Source organism: Neomonachus schauinslandi, chromosome X (genome assembly GCF_002201575.2).
Source record: "Neomonachus schauinslandi chromosome X, ASM220157v2, whole genome shotgun sequence".
Taxonomy (NCBI): domain Eukaryota; kingdom Metazoa; phylum Chordata; class Mammalia; order Carnivora; family Phocidae; genus Neomonachus; species Neomonachus schauinslandi.
Window position 1 is genome coordinate 34,854,029 of NC_058419.1, and position 13,726 is coordinate 34,867,754.

General features: G+C 38.3%; 1 pseudogene; it reads left to right on the forward strand.

Moving 5' to 3' along the window:
• Nucleotides 1-8,245: 8,245 nt before the first annotated feature.
• On the forward strand, nucleotides 8,246-9,813 carry LOC110576364 (annotated as a pseudogene).
• Nucleotides 9,814-13,726: the final 3,913 nt, after the last annotated feature.

The following is a 13,726-nucleotide window of genomic DNA, read 5'->3' on the forward strand; positions in this document are numbered from 1 at the left end:
ACAAATAATCCTAAAATTTGTATGCAACCAGAAAGGACCCCGAATAGCCAGAGGAAGGTTGAAAAAGAAAAGCAAAGCTGGCGGCATCACCATTCTGGACTTCCAGCTCTACTACAAAGCTGTCATCATCAAGACAGTTCACAAAACAGACACATAGATCAATGGAACAGAATAGAGAGCCCAGAAATGGACCCTCAACTCTATGGTCAACTAATCCTTGACAAAGCAGGAAAGAATGTCCAATGGAAAAAAGACAGTCTCTTCAACAAATGGTGTTGGGAAAATTGGACAGCCACATGCAGAAGAATGAAACTGGACCATTTCCTTACACCACACACAAATATAGACTCCAAATGGTTGAAAGACCTCAATGTGAGACAGGAATCCATCAAAATCCTAAAGGAGATCACAGGCAGCAACCTCTTCGAACTCAGCCACAGCAACTTCTTCCTAGAAACATTGCCTAAGGCAAGGGAAGCAAGGGCAAAAATGAACTATTGGGACTTCATCAAGATAAAAAGCTTTTGCAAAGCAAAGGAAACAGTCAACAAAACCAAAAGACAACTGACAGAATGGGAGAAGATATTTGCAAATGACATATCAGATAAAGGGCTAGTATCCAAAATCTATAAAGAACTCATCAAACTCCACACCCAAAGAACAAATGATCCAATCAAGAAATGGGCAGAAGACATGAACAGACATTTTTCCAAAGAAGACATCCAAATGGCCAACAGACACATGAAAAAGTGCTCAATATCGCTCGGCATCAGGGAAATCCAAATCAAAACCTCAATGAGATACCACCTCACACCAGTCAGAATGGCTAAAATTAACAAATCAGGAAACGACAGATGTTGGTGGGATGCAGAGAAAGGGGAACCCTCCTCACTGTTGGTGGGAATGCAAGCTGGTGCAGCCACTCTGGAAAACAGTATGGAGGTTCCTCAAAATTTGAAAATAGAGCTACCCTATGATGCAGCAATTGCACTACTGGGTATTTACCCAAAGGTACAAAAGTAGGGATCCGAAAGGGTATGTGCACCCCGATGTTTATAGCAGCAATGTCCACAATAGCCAAACTGTGGAAAGAGCCAAGATGTCCATTGACAGATGAATGGATAAAGAAGAGGTGGTATATATATACAATGGAATATTATGCAGCCATCAAAAGGAATGAGATCTTGCCATTTGCAATGACGTGGATGGAACTGGAGGGTATTATGCTGAGCGAAATAAGTCAATCAGAGAAAGACATGTATCATATGATCTCACTGATATGAGGAATTCTTAATCTCAGGAAACATGAGGGTTGCTGGAGTGGGGGGTGGGGTGGGAGGGATGGGGTGACTGAGTGACAGACACCAAGAGAGGGTATGTGCTCTGGTAAGCGCTGTGAATTGTGCAAGACTGTTGAATCTCAGATCTGTACCTATGAAACAAATAATGCAATATATGTTAAAAAAAAAAAAAGAAGAAGATAGCAGGAGCGGAAGAATGAAGGGGGGGAAATCAGAGGGGTAGACGAACCATGAGAGACGACGGACTCTGAAAAACAAACTGAGGGTTCTAGAGGGGAGAGGGGTGGGAGGATGGGTTAGCCTGGTGATGGGTATTGAGGAGGGCACGTTCTGCATGGAGCACTGGGTGTTATGCACAAACAATGAATCATGGAACACTACATCTAAAACTAATGATGTAATGTATGGGGATTAACATAACAATAAAAAAATTAAAAAAAAAAAAAGAAAGTGAGCTCATGGAAAACCATCTACCATGCTAATGGACATCAAAAGAAAGCCAGAGTAACTGTACTTATGTCAGACAAACTAGATTTTTAAAACAAAGACTGTAACAAGAGATGAAGAAGGGCATTATATCATAATTAAGGGGTCTATTCATCAAGAAGATCTAACAATTGTAAATATTTATGCCCCCAATTTGGGAGCACACAAATATATAAATCAATTAATAACAAACACAAAGAAACTCATTGATAATAATACAATAATAGTATGGGACTTTAACACCGCACTTAGAGCAATGGACAGATCATCTAAGCAGAAAATCAACAAGGAAACAATGGCTTTGAATGACACCCTGGACCAGATTGACTTAACAGATATATTCAGAACCTTTCGTCTTAAAGCCTAAGAATACACATTCTTCTCGAGCGCACATAAGCATTCTCCAGAATAAATCAAATACTGGGTCACAAATCAGTCCTCAACAAGTACAAGAAGATCAAGATTATACCATGCATATTTTCAGACCACAATGCTATGAAACTGGAAATCACAAGAAAAAATTTGAAAATATTTCAAATACCTGGAGGTTAAAGAACATATCACTAAAGAATGAATGGGTTGACCAAGAAATTAAAGAATTTTAAAAATACACAGAAACAAATGAAAATGAAAGCATGACAGTGCAAAACCTTTGGGATGCAGCAAAGGGGTTCCTAAGAGGGAAGTACATTGCAGTACAGGCCTACATCAAGAAGCAAGAAAAGTCTCAAATACACAACTAACCTTACACTTAAAGGAGCTATAAAAGGAATAGTAAATAAAGGCTAAAACCAGCAGAAGGGAAATAATAAAGATTAGAGCAGAAATAAATAATATAGAAACAAACAAATAAATAAACAAACAAAACCAGTAGAATGGATTAATGAAACTAAGAGCTGATTCTTCAAAAGAATTAATAAAATTGATAAACCCCTAGCCAGACATCAAAAAGAAAAGAGGAAGAACCCAATTAAATCACAAATGAGAGAGGAGAGATCACAACCAACACCACAGAAATACAAACAATTATAAGAGAAAATTATGAAAAATTATATGCCAACAATTTAGAAAATCTGGAAGAAATGCATAAATTCCTAGAAACTTACAAACTACCAAAACTGAAACTGGAAGAAAGAGAAAATTTGAACAGACCCATAACCAGCAAAGAAATTGAATCAGTCATCAAAAATCTACCAACAAACAAAAGTCCAAGGCCAGATGGCTTGCCAGGGGAATTCTACCAGACATTTAAAGAAGAGTTAATACCTATTCTTCTCAAACTGTTCCCAAAAATAGAAATGGAAGGAAAACTTCCAAACTCATTCTATGAAGCCAGCATGACCTTGATTCCAAAACCAGACAAAGACCCCACTGAAAAGGAGAATTACAGACCAATGTCCCTAATGAACAGGGATGCAAAAATTCTCAATAAAATAGTAACAAATTGAAGTCAACAGTACATTAAAAGAATTATTCACCATGATCAAGTAGGATTTATTCCTGGACTGCAGAAGTGGTTCAATATTCACAAAATATCAACATGATACACCATATTAATAAAAGAAAGGATAAGAACCATATGATCCTTTCAATAGTGACAGAAAAAGCACTTGACAAAATAGGACATCCATTCTTGATTAAAAACCCTCAACAAAATAGGGATAGAGGGAACGTACCTCAACTTCATAAAGGCCATATATGAAAAACCCACAGCTAATATCCTCAATGGGGAAAAACTGAGAGCTTTTCCTCTGTAGTCAGGAATACAACAGGGATGTCTACTCTCACCATTGTTATTTAACATAGTACTAGAAGTCCTAGCCTCAGCAGTCAGATAACAAAAAGAAATAAAAGGCATACAAATCAGCAAAGAAGAATTCAAACTTTCATTATTTGTAGACAGCATGACACTCAAAGTAGAAAACATGAAAGACTCCACAAAAAAATTGCTAGAGCTCACATGTGAATTCAGCAATGTCTCAGGATATAAAATCAATGTGCAGAAACTTGTTGGATTTCTATACAACAATAATGAAGCAGCAGAAAAAGAAATCAAGGAATTGGTCCCATTTGCAATTGCACCAAAAACAATAAGATACCTAGGAACAAATCTAACTACAGAAATAACAGATCTATACTCTGAAAACTATGCAACACTGATGAAAGAAATTGAAGAAGACACAAAGAAATGGAAAAACATTCCATGGTCATGGATTGGAAGAACAAATGTTGTTAAAATGTCTATGCTACCCAAAGCAATCTACACATTTAATGAAATCCCCATCAAAATACTACCAGCATTTTTCAAAGAGCTAGAACAAATAATCCTAAAATTTGTATGGAACCACAAAAGACTCTGAATGGCCAAAGCAATTCTGAAAGAAAAACAAAACTGGAGGCATCACAATTCTGGATTTCAAGCTATATTAAACAGCTGTAATCATCAAGACAATATGGTACTAGAGCAAAAACAGACACATAGATCAATGGAACAGAATAGTTAACCCAGAAATGGACCCACAACTATATGGTCAACTAATCTTCAACAAAGCAAGAAAGAATATCCAATGGAAAAAAGACAGTTTCTTCAACAAATGGTGTTCAGAAAACTGGACAACAACATGCAGAAGAATGAAACTGGACCACTTTCTTACATCATACACAAAAATAAAATCAAAATGGATGAAAGACCTAAATGTGAGACAGGAAGCCATCAAAATCCTAGGGGAGAACACAGGCAGTAACCTCTCTGACCTCTGTCAAGCCATGGATTTGGAGAAAATGTTTGCAGACTTATCTCTGACAAAGGCTTGTAAGTGGAATATATAAAGAAAATATTTTTTATTGAAGTATAATTAACTTACAGTGTTATATTATCTTCAGGTGTACAATTTAATGAATAAACAATTCAGTGTTCATCAAGATAAGTATATTCTTGATCTCCTTTATTTATTTCGCCCACCTCTCCACCTACGTCCCCTCTGGCAACCACCAGCTTGTTATGTGTATTTAAGAGTCTGTTTTTTGTTTGTCTCCTTTTTGTTTTAAGAGAAATAAACTGAAAGGAATCTATTCAAAGTCCCCCCTGCACCTCCAGCCAAACTTACAGACAAAACTCACAGGTGTCTGCACTTGGCCCTAACTCTGTTTTTCTAGGTCACAGTGCCCTCCATTCTCAGAAAGTGGACCCCAGCTACAAAACATATTCTCTAGCCTGACCACAACTCACATCCCAGACAAGCCCGGGACAGAGCCCCTCGAAAAACCTGCCACCTCCTGCTCTACCTGGCCAAGAGTTGACCCCTCCCACACCCCCTCCCCTCATGGACACAGCTTCAACTCTCTCACATCCTTCAAAACCCCTTAAAAAGCCCAGCTTGACAGAAACTCAGGGCCAACATCTCTCTTGATGTCTGGCCCCTCTCCTCCTTTGGAGAATGAATAAACTCTGTCCTGTTTGTTGCTCTACTCTTTGTGCAATTCTTTGCTGCCTGAGTCACCAGCCACCCTATCATCAACCAATTAAAAATTGGCAAACTATTTTAATAGATACTTCAGCCAAGAAGATATATGAATAGCTAATGGGTACATTTAGACATCACCACTAGGCCTCCAGGAAATATAAATTAACAGCATAATGTTAAATTACTACACAGGCACTAGAATGGCTAAAATTTAAGACGGACAAAACTTAGCATTGACAAAGATGTGAAGGAACTAGTAGAGGAATTGCAAAATGGTAAAATCTCACTGGATAAAATTTTGGTAATTCTTTATGAAGTTAAATGTACATTTACTATATAATTCAGCAATCCCATTCCTAGGTATTTACTCAAGAGAAATAAATACATAAATCCACAAAAGACTTACACGTGAATTGACTGCATTATTCACAGCTGCGTTATTCATAATATCCAAACATTTGAAACAACCTCTATGTCCATCAACCGGTGAATAGATTTTTAAAAATAGAATAAATCTGTGCTATTGACATCTACTCAACAATAACAAGGAATGAACCACCAATACATGGAACAATATGAAATGAATCTTAAAAACATTCTGAGGAAAAAACATATCCATTTGCATGGAATTGTATAGAAGGCAAAAATATAGTATCAGAAAGCATATTAGTATATTAGCTGTTACCTGGGGTTGTGGCTTTGGGGATGAGATTTAATACAAACAGGAATGATGTCATTTTATGGCATGATGGTAATATTCTATATTTTGATTTGAGTCATTGGTCATTATATGGTTGTATACAACTGTATTGCTAAAAATACTGTAATTTATTTTATAATTTGTTTTATGTAGGTTATGCCTCCATAAAGATGAATGAAAAAAGCAGTCAAGAAGATGAAAACATAATAATGAAGAGATAAAAATTATTGGTGACTTGATATAGCAAATAAGCAAAGAAAATATAACATAATTTGGTCCTTAAAGAAGAAAATAAAAACAATGAAATATAAATGATATTCAAAACTATAATCAAAGAAAGCTTTTCCATGAATAAAAAGATATGAATCTAAATACTTAAAGGACTTATTTAAGTGATACCTGAGTTGCCTACACTAGGATATCCTAATAAAGCTACTAAAACTGTCATTCAGTTTTAAAGGCTGTACAAAAACAGTTTCATCACTGAAGTATTCAGATAACATTGCATTCATTCATGCATCTTTTCAGATAAATCTAGTAGAAGACTAGCTTTATCCAATCGAAATATGGCTGGGGATACTTAGGCAAAAAAACTAATTGTGACTATTGAATATTTTCAATTATACAACTAAGGCTATAAAGTGGAAAGAAGCATGGAAGATTAGCATGTTTGTGTTCTATGTTCTGATAGGTAGAAATAACATCTAAAAATGAGAAGAGATAAGAGAGATAAATGAAAATAGATAAATCTCATGAATTGTTACAAAAGTAATACATGGGAGGCAAAGGGTCTTATTTATATTTATGTATTAGATTTATTTATTTATTTTAGAGAGAGAGAGTGGGGGTGGGGCAGAGGGAGAGAATCTTCAAACAGACTCCCCACTGAGTGTGGAGCCTGACGCGGGGATTGATTCCACAACCCATGAGATCATGACCTGAGCTGAAACCAAGAGCTGGATGCTTACCCAACTGAGTCACCCAGGCACCTCTCAAAGGGTCTTATTTAAAGATTATTTTAAAATGTCAGAAGCCAAATTTAAAAAGGGTATACCCTTGGGGCTCTTGGGTGGCTCAGTCGTTAAGCATCTGCCTTCGGCTCAGGTCATGATCCCAGGGTCCTGGGATCGAGCCCCACATCGGGCTCTCTGCTCAGTGGGAAGCCTCCTTCTCCCTCTCCCACTCCCCCTGCTTGTGTTCCCTCTCTCGCTCTGTCTCTCTCTGTCAAATAAATAAATAAAATCTTTTAAAGAAAAGGGTATACCCTTTATATTATAGAATGTGTTTGATTAAACATAACCATGAGAAAAAAAAAATATATATATAGTAAATAGTATATATATATCCCTAAATAGCAAAAGAGAGCAAGGAAAACAGACCACATAGAGAAGAGATCTAGAAAATACAAAATAATACAAATTAATACAACATAAATGGTAGGAAATAATTTTATTTATATAATGGTAAAAGGAAAACTCCTGTATTAAAAAAAAGAATTAGAGATTAGCTCATAAAGCAAAACTGACACTTGACTAGTTAAAAGACACATCTAAATAAAAATAATTTAGAAAAGCAAAAATGATGAACACATACAACAGAAATGCAGGATGTAAATAGGTGTTAGCATCCTGATATTATAAAAAATGAATGCAGCCCAAAATACATTAAATTATGAATTACAAAGTTTCTGGCTCTGGCTTTTAGGAACAGGATCTATTTCTGGCTCTGTGTGACCCCGAGAGATTATTGCTTCTAATTTTTCTGTTATTTCTTCCAAAGCCTCAGGTAGTTCCCTCACATACCTGTGATTATCAATATTCTACCAGAGGGAGACTTTATGCAGATCTCTGGAATTTTCTCTTTTTATAGTTCTCTCTTCTCCAGAATCTGTCCTGAGAATCCAATTGCCTCACACTCCCTGGCTCTCAGTTCCATCTTATCAATACAAGGAGGCTGTCAGGTTACATGTGAATTCTTCTGCCAATGTGCTGTGACCTCAGAACTCTCTCTAGGAACTAAGCTGGAGCAATCAAAAAGCTCCCTGTGCTCATTTCTTATGTCTCAGTGTCACTACCTTCCCCTCCCTGGAGCCCAATACCTTGAATACCATCATTTCATGTATTTCATTGATTTTTAAAAACCATTTCAGGTGGGGGAGGGGCAAATCCAATGTCATGAAGGTATTTTAAAATAATTTTAATTCATAAAATGTGACTGTTTTATATATTTAAACATTAAAATGAATAAAAAAATTAGGGGAAAAAAGCCAAGACTTTAAATGCACACAGAGATAAATGATAAATGAAAAAAACTATGTAAAATTGATAATCACAGGAGCTTCTGAATGTGATCATATCTGGTATATTTCACAAAAACAGGGTTTGCTAGCTAAATATTTATTAAGTGCAGGGAAAAAGATAACTAGGCTTTTTAACTGTGACACAGATTTGCCATATTCTTTGTGGAGGCTGAAGACATTAGATGACCATGAAGCAGAAATGGGGATTAAGCAGAAAGAAGCAAGGATGTACATTTTTACCTGTTTAGATGATATGGCCCAGGTGAACTTGACAAGAGATTTAAAAGGGAGTGACATGTTGGTGGAAAAGGCAGACTGGTGGGAGTTCATCAACCTGTTAAAGAACATACTCACCATAGATGCTGAGAATCACTAGGATTGAAATCCTAAACCACCCTTCTGTCACCGTGACACACCTACTTGATTTTTCCCATAATACACAAATGAAATCATATTTTCAGATCATGGAGGTTTGCAAACATTGGGTGAATATGTATGACACTGTGAACCCAAGCAAAACTGCCTTCATCATGCATATTGCCCCCAGCACATCCACCAACTAGACTATGACCTTCAACAACCACCTGAACACTGTCCACAACCAGGCTCCCACCTCTACCAGTGCCACTATTTCCTAATCCAACCTTGAAGTCTCCTAAACTACCAATCTACACTCTACCAGTCCTCAGAGGCATCCATGGCTGCAGTGGTCCAGCAGAGCATGCCCCTGTACACAGTAGCAGCCCAGATCTATGCCCGGCCTGACTCCTAGCAAGCTCTCATCATGTGTCCACCCAGATTCTTATGATTCCAAGGGTCTCCCTCTAAGTATGCTGGCAACTTCATATGAATGAAGAATGTAGTTACCATTGTCACTCAAGCCCCAGCAGCTCAGTATCTTCAGATCCAACCAGGTCTAGTTGCCCAGGAGGCCTGGCCAAGTAGGACCCAGAAAATCTTATTTTCTCTAGCATGGTAGCAGCTGACTGGAGCAGCCACCCACATGACAGTGCAGCATGTGATTGTGATTTCTGAGAGCACGGCAGGTATCCAGCAGCTGGCCAACTGGAGAAACATGAATACTCAATCCCATCATGCAGCAGTCTGTGCTACTGACTACTCATGTGACCCTTCCAGCAGCCCAGTCCTTAAATATGGGTGTGACCCATGTGGTACGGCAGCAGCCAACCAGCACCACCTCCTCCCAGAAGAGTAAGTCCCACCAGTCCTCTGTGAGACCTGTCTCCACCTGTGAGGTTTCCTCCTTTCAGGCCTTCGGCTCCCCTCAGAGGTCCAAGAGGAACAAGAACACACATCCCTGCTGCACCCTGGTGCAGAGCAGCCCAGCCTGCATCTCTTCCATCACATGTAGGTGGAGTGATAGGGGCCTCCAGCACCACCAGGAAGGAGCGGTGGCAAACAGTTATCATTCCTCACAACCCCAGCCCCCAGGTCAGTGTCATCACTGTTAGCAGTGACAGGGACACAGGAAAAAGGAGGAGGAACACACCCCCAACAGGTGAGGCCATGCCACCTTCAGACTTCCAGGAAGGAACAGGATAGGGCATATGCTGTGTGCTGCCAGTTCACATAGAATGAGAGTTATCCAGGGATCTGGGCCACTTTCCATCATCAGACATGACAATTTCTCTCCCCTGGCCCCTACATTTTGCTATGTCCTAGAGTCCTAAAGCAGTTTCAGGGGAAGGTCCTAAAGATTTGCCATAATTGTTCAAACCCAATATATTTTGAATCACTTTGGTCTTAAACATAGTTATAGGCCCTATATATCTGTGGGATTTGATACCATAAAAATCAGGCTCACAATACCAGTGTATTTCAACCCCTGTATGCTTAAAACTCCCTGCCCTGGTCTACTAAATTTATTCCCAGTTGGTCAGGATATTTCTCTAACATCTCCTTGGCTCTCTCAGAATTTGAAGTAATTGTCGAACTTATCAGAAATTTGCCTGTGTCTGACTTAACAGAGTGTCACTAAATCTCTAGAACTAGATGGCATTTCCTAGAACTTTCAGAGAAATGCCAAAGCAAAATTATTATTCCTGACCCCCAATATGTGTCACTGTCAGTTTCCAGAGCAAATGGATGGTCAGCAACTCCAACTTGTGAGGACTCCAGAGCATGATGGGGCACCCTGGGAGTGAGCAAATTAAAGGGGAGAGAAAGAATGACAAACATTCACAAAGTGGTTTTTTTTTCCACAAAGTGTTTTCATTTGCACTATTTTGTGTATCATTTGACAGGGTATGCAAAGCAAGTAGTTCTAGTGCCATTTGATAGATAAGGAAACTGAGTGATTCACCTGAATTGATAAAGGTTCTAAGTAGCAGAACTGGGATTTGGGTCGCCTGCTACTGAAGAAATGGTGATCTTAATTACTGACAAAAATAACTGATTTCTCTTCAGTCATTAATTCAACAAATATAAATTCTATCCTGCCCCTCCTCTGATCATCACCATGCCCACACACATGGTTGCATCCACTGTATGAAAGGCATCAGGTCAAGGCTGTGGGATGTCCAGACTATGTTCACAGAGCCATGACTGAGTGCTATAGCTCTAACAGCAAAAAGGGCAGAAGACAGATCTAATTCTTTGAGAAGATTTTTCAAAGTGAGGAGGCAAGAAAGAACCAGCAGCCTGCTTTTTCTCAGTGATTTCCTTTTTTTAAATTTATTCATTTGAGACACAGAGATACAGAGAGAGAGAAGCATGAGCAGGGGGAGAGGCAGAGGGAGAGGGAGAAGCAGACTCCTGAGCAGCCAGGAGCCTGATGCAGGGCTCGATCCCAGGACCCTGAGCCGAAGGCAGACACTTAACCATCTGAGCCACCCAGGTGCCCCACAGTGAGTTCCTTTTGAGCAAGGGGGCTCTGTGGGCATGGCTAATCTGTGGGCATGATTAGTCTAAAGACAGAAAACAAACCAAACATATTTTTCTGGGTCACCCAAGATTAAGTAAGTAGAACCCGTCTTATTTTATTTTTTATTTTATTTTATTTTTTAATTCCAGTACAGTTAACATACAGTGTTGTGTTAGTACAATATAGGTGTATAATTCAGGTGTACAACTGATTCAGCAGTTCCGTATTTCACCCAGTGCTTATCATGACATCATCTATTTCACCCATCTCCTCACCCCCCAACCCCTCTGGTAACCATCAATTTGTTCTCTATAGTTAAGGGTCTGTTTCTTAGCTTATCTCTCCTCTCTTTTTTTTCCCTTGCTCTTTGTTTTATTTCTTAAACTCTATCTATGAGTGAAATCATATGGTATTTGTCTTTCTTTGACTGGCTTATTTCACTTAGCATTATACTCTTAGTTCTATCCATGTCATTGCAAATGGCAAGATTTCATTCTTTCATTATGCCTGAATACTATTCCATTGTATATGTATACCACATCTTCTTTATCTATTCATCTATAGAAGACCACGTGGGCAGCATCCATAATTTGGTAATTGCAAATAATACTGCTATAAACAGAGGGATGCCTGTATCCCTTTGAATTAGTTTTTGGGTTTTTTGGGTTTTTTTGTAGTTTTTAGGTAAAAATCCAGTAGTGCAATTACTGGGTCATATGGTAGTTTTATTTTAACTTTTTGAGGAACATCCATACTGTTTTCCAAAGTAGCTGCACCAGTTTGCATTCCCACCAACAATGCATGACAGTTCCTTTCCCTCTACATCCTCACTAACACTAGTTATTTCTTGTGTTTTGGAGTTTAGCCATTCTGACAGGTGTAAGGTAATATCTCATTGTAGTTTTAATTTACATTTTCCTGATGATGAGTGATGCTGAGCATCTTTTCATGTGTCTGTTGGCCAAATGTCTGTTCATGTCTTCTGTCCATTTTTAATCAGATTATTTGTTTGTTGGGTGTTGACTTGTATCAGTTCTTTATACATTTTGGATACTAACCTTTTATCAGGTATGTCATTTGCAAACATCTTCTCCCATTCAGTAGGTTGCCTTTTAGTTTTGTTGATTGTTTCCTTCACTGTGTAGAAGCTTTTTATTTTGATGTTGTCCCAGTAGTTTGTTTTTGCTTTTGTTTCCCTTGCCTCAGGAGACATATCTTTAAAAAATGTTGCTATGGCTGATGTCAGAGACATTACTGTTTGTGTTCTTTTCTAGGATTTTTATGGTTTCATGTCTTACATTGAGGTCTTTAATCCATTTTGAATTTATTTTTACATATGGTGTAAGAAAGTGGTCCAGTTTCATTCTTTTGCCTGTGGCTGTCCAGTTTTCCCAACACCATTTATTGAAGGGACTGTCTGTTTCCCACTGGATATTCTTTCTTGCTTTGTTGAAGATTAGTTTACCATACAATTGTGGGTTTATTTCTGGGTTTTCTATTCTGCCCCATTGATCTATGTGCCTATTTTTATGCCAGTACCAAACTGTTTTGGTCACTATAGCTTTATAATGTAACTTGAAGTCTGGAACTGTGATGCCTCTAGCTTTGCTTTTCTTTTTCAAGGTTGCTTTGGCTGTTCAAGGTCTTTTGTTGTTCCATAAAAACTTTGGGATTGTTTGTTCTAGCTCTGTGGAAAACACTGGTGGTATTTTGATAGGGACTGCATTAAATGTGTAGATAGCTTTGGGTAGTACAGACATGTTAACAATATTTGTTCTTCTAGTTCATAAGCATGAAACATCTTTCCATTTCTTTGTGTTGTCTTTGATTTATCCATCAATGTTTTATAGTTTTCAGAGTGCAAGTCTTTCACCTCTTTGGTTAGATTTATTCCTAGGTACCTGATTATTTTTGGTGCAGTTGTAAATGGGATTGTTTTCTTAATTTCTCTTTCTGATGCTTTATTATTAATGCCTAGAAATGAGGCAGAAATCAATGTGTAGAACTTATTATAAATATTTATAAATGATTTTGATTAGAGGAGCATTTGACTGTCTATATGTGCTCTATAATCCATCTTTCCTCCTTGAAATTACCTTGGATAAATTAAAAAAAACTGATAACCACAGAGAAAACAATAAATCTCTCAACTTTTGAAAGTCTTCTCTGTAAACTCATAAAAGGGTATATTCTAAACACCAAAATAACTAATTCTAAGCACCAAAATAACTAAAGAAATCCTGGAGACTTCCAGGGAAGATTGCAGAATAGGAGGAGGCTGGGCTCACCTTGTCCCACAGATGCAACTAGATAACACCTATATCAGTGCAAATAACCTGGAACACAACCCAAAGACTGACAGAACAGATTCTCCAGAGTAAGTGTAGAGGAGAGGCCACATTGAGGAGGGAAGAAAGGGCAGAGACATGGATGGGAGCCAAATGGACACACAGAACTGCCTGTGAGAGGGAGGGATGCAGCAGTCACAGAGAAAGGAGAGGAGCAGACCCATGCCAGGCATCCCAGGCATGAGGGATCCACATTGTGAAGGTGAATCCCCATAATATTTGGCTTTGAAAACCAGAGGGGCCT